The following is an 8,430-nucleotide window of genomic DNA, read 5'->3' as shown; positions in this document are numbered from 1 at the left end:
TGCTTTCACTGATGTTACTAATCATGCTAAGAAACTCATAGCTGATCAAGTAGTTGGTAGAAAAGTTGGGATATGTCTAGACTATGACGAACCTAAAAAATCTTTTAAGAAGTGAGTAGTTAAGGATGACCCTAAAGAGAAAGTTATTAATCCCCCTAGTACACCTCATGTTCTTAAGAAAGCTACTGTTGATCCCTTTGATGAAGATAATCTTTATATTCATCATGAGATGCTTGTTGAGTATCTTGAGAGCTCAAGGAGATAAAATGAAAAGAAACCTATGTATGTTGCTAGTGACACTGACCAATATTGTGCTGGACTAGGTTTTACTTCCAAGACTAAGAGAAGCAGGAATATAAATGGAATGATAGAAGTTAATGGCCCTATAAAATTATGTAATAATTATGGTTCTGCTGGTCACCTTACCATGCTTGTAGAAAGGTTAAAGTAGATAATGCTAAGAATGCTTATGTGCATAAAATATCAAAATGCCAAAATCTTCCAAGTATAATAACTGTGTTTGCATGCCATGTGTAGTTTCTTTCATTGACACTTATCTTGATTCCACACACTCACATAATATATCTCATAATCATAATAAGAATGCTCATAAGAACACTGGTAGATCAAAGACCGTGAGATCTTCTAAAGCTTGGAAAGTAGCACATGTCACCAAGCACAAGAGCAAGTATGTTGGTGCTTCTGCAAGTGGCAATGAATCAGTCAATAATTAAGAAAAGAATGTTATGCCTATGAATTCTGTTAAGAAAAATATGAAATATTCAAATGCTTCTAAGTCTACTAGACCCAACTTAGTTTGGGTACCAAAGAAAACTTAATCCCCTTTGTTTTTAGAGCGTTAAGAAGAAGAAAGTCATGTGGATTCTGGGCAGTGGATGTTCAAGGAATGTGACTGGAGATAGAGCCCTTCTATCAAATGTGGTTGAGAAAGCTAGCCCGATGGTTACTTTTCGAGATGACAATAAAGGTTATACAACGGGATATGGCTGTTTGGACATTGGCAATGTCATCATTGATGAAATCTCTCTGGTTGAAGGTCTTATGCATAATCTCCTTCGTATTAGCCAATTCTATGACAAGGGATGTGAATTTTTGTTTAATAAGGAAAAATTCTTGATCTCTAATCATAAAATTGAAAAGCTTACTCTCAATGAAGTGAGAAAGGGTGATTTATTTGTTGTTGACTAGAATTCTGCTAAAGATGGTTAAGTAAAGGGTTTCTATTGTAAAGCTTCTCCAGATGAAAGTTGGTTATGGCATGGGAAACTCTCCCACTTAAATTTCAAGACCATGAATTCTTTTGTTAAGAGGAAATTGGTGAGAGGTCTGCCCGAGATGGAGTTCAGTCCCGATGGACTTTGTGAAGTATATGAGAAAAGAAAGTCATTAGAATATCACACAAGAAGAAGACAATGACTAAGATCGCTGAACCACTACAACTACTTCACATGGATTTGTTTGGTCTAGTCAACATCATGCCTATACCAAGAAAAAGATATGGCTTAGTGATTGTTGATGACTATTTCAGATACACGTGGGTGTTATTCAAACATTCAAAGGATGAGGCAACTGATATGATTATTGATCATATCAAGAAAATTAAGTTTGAAGCTGGAGTGCATGTTTGTATCATCATATCAGAAATGAAATAATATCAGAAATGTAAAGTTTAATGATTTCTGTATCGAGAAGGGCATCTCAATACATATTTCAGGACCAAGGATACTATAATAGAATGGAGTGGTTGAGAGGAAGAATCAAATATTGGTTGAAGCTACAAGGACTATGCTTAATGAAGCCAATCTTTCTAACTACATATAGCCTAAAGTAGTTAACACTGCATGGCATACTTAAAATAGAACCCTGATTAACAAGATGTATGATAAGACCCCTTATGAGTTAATGGCCAACAAGAAACCATCAGTAAATACTTTCACGTCTTTGGAGGAAAGTGTTTTGTGCTTAAAGATAATGCGCATCTTGGAAATTTTGATGTTAAGGCTGAATAAGGTATTTTTCTGGGCTATTCTATAGAATCAAAATCTTATAAGGTATGTGTGATTAGTGATTAAAAGGTTGTGGAGAAATTTAACGCAACTTTTGATTATGCCAAGCTCCCAAGTAATCAGAAGGAAGATAGTTTAGATAATCTTGATGTAGAAGATCTTTCTAATGATGAAGACGAACCTGTGGTTGTTCCAGATGGTAATGACAATGGATATGATCCTTATAATAATCATAATTTTGATACAGACTCTGATGGTACTGATGATAGTGGAGACAGTGGAAATGCAGAAGAGTAGAGTCACATTATTTCGAAAACAGGTCCTCAAGTACCCTATTATAGAGATCAAGCTAGAATTAACTCAAAAAGAGAATAACAAGAAGAAGAACAAGGATCCCCTAGTCAGAATGATCAGAATGAAGAACATGCTGAATCATCAAAAGCTAACTTGCCTAAAGCAATCAGGTGGAATAAATCTCATACTCTTGATTTGATCATTGGCAATGCAAAAACAACTGTTGAGACTAGAAGAGTTACCGCAAATGAAAGTCTTATTCTGGATTTCTATCTCAAATGAAATCATAGAAAGTAGGTGAAACTCTTTATGCAAGAAGAACTCAATCAGTTTGAAAGACAGAAAGTGCAGAAGCTTGTACCCAGGCCTAAAGATAAATATGTGATTGGTACCATGTGGGTTTTTTGAAATAAGCTTGATGAAGATGGAATTGTTACAAGGAATAAGGTGAGACTGGTTACTAAGGGACATTCTCAAGAAGAAGGAATTGACTACGATAAAACCTTCACACCAGTTGCTAGACTTGAAACCATCGGGATGTTTTTAGCATTTGCAGCATATTCATATTTCAAGGTATATCACATGTATGTGAAAAGTGCTTTCCTGAATGGTGAACTTGAAGAAGAGGTCTATATGGAGCAACCCCCTAGCTTCATAGATCCTGAATTACATGATTTTGTTTATTTACTCTTCAAAGATCTTTATGGTCTTAAGCAAGCGCTAAGAACATGATATGATACTCTCTCAGAATTTCTTCTTGAAAATGGTTTTACTAGAGGTGTCATAGATAAAACTCTGTTTCATTAATCACATAAAAATGATATCATTCTTGTGCAAGCATATGTTGATGATATTATATTTGGATCTACGAATGATGCACTTTGAGTAAGATTTTCTAAGCTTATGTAGATTAGGTATGATGGGTGGGTCGAATTTCTTCCTTGGATTATCATTTGTCAAACTAAGTACATCATGGATATTCTGAAGAAATATAAGTTGGAAGATTCAACATCTGCAAAGACTCCGATGGAAACTACCATGAGAATTCTGGTGAGAAGGTGGATATCACTAACTACCGAGGCATGATTGGATCACTGTCTACCTGACTGCGAGTTGTCCCATATATCATGTTTGCAACATGCTTGTGTGCATAGTTCCAAACTGATCCAAAGGAATCACATATGATAGTCGTCAAAAGAATTTCAAATATCTAAAGCGTACACCTAATCTAGGCATCATTTAGATTCCACATCTACTGCTGAAGCTGAATACATTACTGATGGTAGCTGCTATTCTCAACTTCTCTGGATAAGAACAAACTCCAAGAATATGGACTTGACTTAAAGAATATTTCTATTTACTGTGACAACACAAGTTCCATAGCAATTTTAGACAAACCTGTTCGGCACTCTAGGGCCAAACATATTGATATAAGGTATCATTTTATAAGAGAGCATATAATGAATGGTATTGTGGAACTTCATTATGTTCCCACAATGGTGAAAGAGATGTGTCCTAAGTCCAATCATGTATGATGATTTAGGAATAACTTTTATGTAATCTGTTTTGATTTCAATTATTAATAAAAGACTTTTTTTGTTTTTATTACGGGCTTTATCTATTTCAGTATTTAAATAAGATATACCATAGTTTAGAATAAAGCTTTTTATGAATTATGATGAGAACATAATAATGAGACCTAAAAGATGATAACTCTGAACTTAAATAGTTCCTGGTTGTAGGATTACTAACTGATAATTAGTAATCCGCAAAGATCGGTACATACTATGATTGCTTCATTATGAAGGATGTCTATTCCCATAGACATTTGTGTGGTGACACTATAGCTAGTATGTAGGTGCTTATTATATAATAAGTTCACTGAACATGACTTGCACAACTGAACAACAGATGGAGTTCACTCACGTGTCAGCAGTTGTTCACATAGTGATAGTTGGAATTATTTTCTAAAGAGTTTAGAAAAATGATAAATGATTAAAAGGGGTTCTAATTATTAATTAATGGATTAATGAGATTAATCAAAATATGGGGTAAATAATTATATGGAAAATTTCAGCTGAAATTTTGTCTATAAAGACACCATTATAAACCCTATTTATCTAACCCTAATTTTTAAGAAGAAAAGAAAAAGGAGGCAACCATAATTCTCTCTCGGCCTCCATCCAGTGCTTTGATCTCTTGGTAGATATCGTTAAAGTACTTCACACTTGAGAAGCAGCTGCTGGAGATCTTCATTCATCATCCTTGGGTCGCTTTTAAAGGTTAGTAATCGATCCCTCAATTTATTCACGTATTGTATGCAATTTATATGGGTTTTAGGCAATTTAAATGTTACACATGCTTCCGTATATACAATAAAACCCAAAAATGGTATCAGAGCATAGGTTGTATGCATCTAGATTCGTGATAAAAATTTCAGAATATTATTATGTTGTATGAATTTTTTATCGATTTATTGGTGTTTGGGACTATATCGATTTAATTGTGAATTAAATATGAATATGTTATAATTTTTTTTTAATCTCAGAATATGAATCTACAATTGTTGTAGATCAGTAGGATATTTTTTTCTGATTTTTGTGATATACAGATTATTTAATTTTGATTTATTAAAGTGTTTTTGAATTAAAAAGTAAATAATCTGTAAATATATATAATTATGTGATGATTAATGTAGTCATTGCACAGATTTCCGTGCACAGCATATGGAAAAACAAGAATTCAGAAAAAGGACAGAAATTCAGCGTAGCAGATGATACTCCCGACGGCTGTTTCAAGCGCGCGAGGCAACGCGCCTGGCTGATTGACTGTTTTTTTAGCTCGTTTGGTTGCGTCCGAACTCCGATTGAGACGAGTAAGGTACCGTTGGATTCGTTTTTTCGAGACACACCTGTTGGGATTATTTAATATTTTTAATAATTTTATTTGTAACTGATTATATCCCTTAAAGTGTATTTAATACTTTATTTGATAATATTAAATGCGTAAATAATTCGTACAATTATATATAATTGCGCTACATATTATGACATGCCTAGATATATGTTCTTTTATATTTTTATATGTGACATATACTCGCGTTATCATGCAATGATAGATTTAGGTGAACTTAATTGACACAAGGCATATGTTAGACGATCTAGGTTTAGTGGAAGTGTTCCATGACTATAATATTAATATTATGCATACAATCATGAAATTCTTATATTTATGAAACAAAGAATAAAATTTTATTTTGATGTTGGATATGGAAGTTCTGGCTAGGCCGTTGGATTTTAAGCGGGACCGATGTGACCCCTCCGACCACCTGTGAATTGTCCATTGATATATCATTATTTTATTTCGTTCAAGAAAAAGAAAATCTCTATATAATTTGATTATGGTTATAATATAATATAATCCCTCATAAAATAATATCAAGTAGTAAATTGGCCAATGATATAATAGGATTGTGTCGGTCATAGCCTTCCAGCATAACAAAAAGTAGAGTTCTTATTTTGAGACATTATCGTTTCGTGCTACAGCCGAGGGCTTTGTTCTGAGATTAATAGATGCTTTTCTATTACATGAGATGTGTATGATAAATTGGGTTCTAATAGTCATTATGTGCCACAACTGTGGGCTATTGAAAGTCAAATTTAATTATATAAGATGTTGGGTTTGACTTGACTTAGAATATTGAGTGAGTCGTGCTACAGCCGAGACTCAATGATTCAAGAGGCTAAAAGATTATAGGGAATAACATGAGATGTAATTGACAAGAGTTGTCTAGCTATAGAATATTACATTGTGTTTCGTGCCACAGCCGAGTTGATGTAATGAAAAATATGATCCTTATTCTCACTAGCGTTATGAATGCTTAGTTATACATTTAGAGGGTTGTATAAAATAGATTAAATAGTGGGAGCCACCAGGATAAAGACTCGATTCATATGATTGAATAATAATTAAATTATTTATGTGCTTATGTTGTTATGTGTTTTTATTTTCAGATTTTATAGATATCATGTCTTCTGCACTATCACTCTATAGCATACTTGATGCTAACAAGTTGACTGGTCCCAACTTTGTTGATTGGCTTCGAAACTTGAGAATTTTTTTTAAGTATGAGAAGATGGGATATGAGCTAAACTCACCATTGCCTAAAGCCCCATATGATGATACAACTTATGAAGAGCATCAAAAACATCATAAATGGATAGATGAGGCAAATGTTGCCCAATGTATTATGCTGAAATCTACGAACCCTGAGCTTCAGAAGCAACATGAACACATGGATGCATACACTATCCTAGTGTATTTGCAAGAGTTGGATAATGTAGAGGGGAGGACAACTCGATATGAGATATCAAAAGAGCTATTCCGTAGTAAAATGGCAGAGGGGACATCTGTGAATGACCATATGCTTAAAATGATCAATTTGATTGAAGGTTTGGGGCAACTTGGTTTTTCCATGGATGGGGAGCTTAGCCAAGACTTGGTCTTGCAATCACCTCCAGATTCGATCTCACAGTTTGTTATGAACTTTCACATACATAAGATGGATGACAGCTTGCCTGAACTCCATAACATGTTTAAAACTGCCGAGTCAAATTTTCCTTCGAAGAAGAGTTTTGTTCTTCTTATTGGAGAAGGCTCAACTTCCAAGAAAAGGAAGAGGACATTTCCCAAGAAAAAAAAGAAGATTGGTGAGAGTAAGCCAACTTTAGCAAAGGCTAATGTAGACCCCAAAAGCAATGTTGTTTGCTTCCACTGTAACAAGGTGGGTCACTGAAAGAGAAACTGCAAGGCTTATCTTGCAGAGTTGAAAAAGAAGAAGGCTAGTGAGACTACCCCTTCTGATTTAGGTATGTTCATGAACGAAGTTAATATATCACTATGTCAAATTTCTACCTGGGTATTAGATACCGCCTGTGGTTCTCATATTTGCAATTTGTTGCAGGGACTAAAGGGAAGTAGGACTCTTGAAGAAGATGAGGTGATTCTACGTATGGGAAATGGAGTAAGGGTTGCCTCCATTTCTATAGGATCATTTAGTTTACATATGCCTACAGGAAAGACTATTATTTTGAATAATTGTTATTATGTTCCCTCTATTGTGAGGAATATTATTTCTATTCCTATATTGGATTTGGATGGTTTTTCATTTATTATTAAGAATAATGAATGTTCTATTCTTAGAAATAATGTTTTTAATAGTTGTGGTACTTTAAATAATGGCTTGTATGTATGTGACTTAGGAAATGATTTACTTCAGATTGAAAAAAACTAATAAAAGAAAATGAGATGATGAAAATTTGACCTATTTATGGCACTGTAGGCTAGGATATATTAGTGAGAAAAGATTACGCTAATTACTCCATGATGAGTTACTTGAACCATTTGATTTTGAATCTTATCCGGTATGTGAATCTTGTCTCATAGGTAAGATGACCAAATCTTCATTTAATGGACATGAAGAGAGAGTTGTGGACGTGTTAGGCTTGGTACACACAAATGTATGTGGACCAATGTCAATACAAGCTATTGGAGGATTTTCATACTTTATTACTTTTACCGATGATAATTCTAGATTTAGATATGTGTATTTAATGAAATACATTTCCAAATCTTTTGAAAAGTTCAAAGAGTATATATATGAAGATGAGAAACAAACCAAAATAAGTAATAAAATTCTTCGATCAGATCGAGGAGGTGAATACTTAAGTGGGGAGTTTCTAAATCATCTCAAAGAAAACGGTATACTATCACAATGGACACCTCCTGCAACTTTATAATTCAACGAAGTTTCTGAAAGGAGGAACCAGACTTTTTTGGACATGGTTCGTTCCATGATGAGCTATACAAATCTTTCAGTATCCTTTTGGGGTTAAGCCTTAGAAACTTCAGCATATTTACTGAACAAGGTACCTTCTAAATCTGTTCCGAAAACTCCATATGAGATATGAAAAAGAGGGAAGCCAAGTCTTAAACACATTAAGATTTGGGGATATCCGGATTTTGTCAAGAAAGTTGAACCTGAAAAGCTGGAATCAAGATCCGTAAAATTTAGGTTTGTGGGATATCCAAAAAAGACTTTAGGATATTA

The sequence above is a fragment of the Apium graveolens genome, chromosome 7 (genome assembly GCF_009905375.1).
Source record: "Apium graveolens cultivar Ventura chromosome 7, ASM990537v1, whole genome shotgun sequence".
NCBI lineage: Eukaryota > Viridiplantae > Streptophyta > Magnoliopsida > Apiales > Apiaceae > Apium > Apium graveolens.
The sequence above is the reverse complement of the archived record's forward strand: the minus strand, read 5'-3'. Positions refer to the sequence as shown.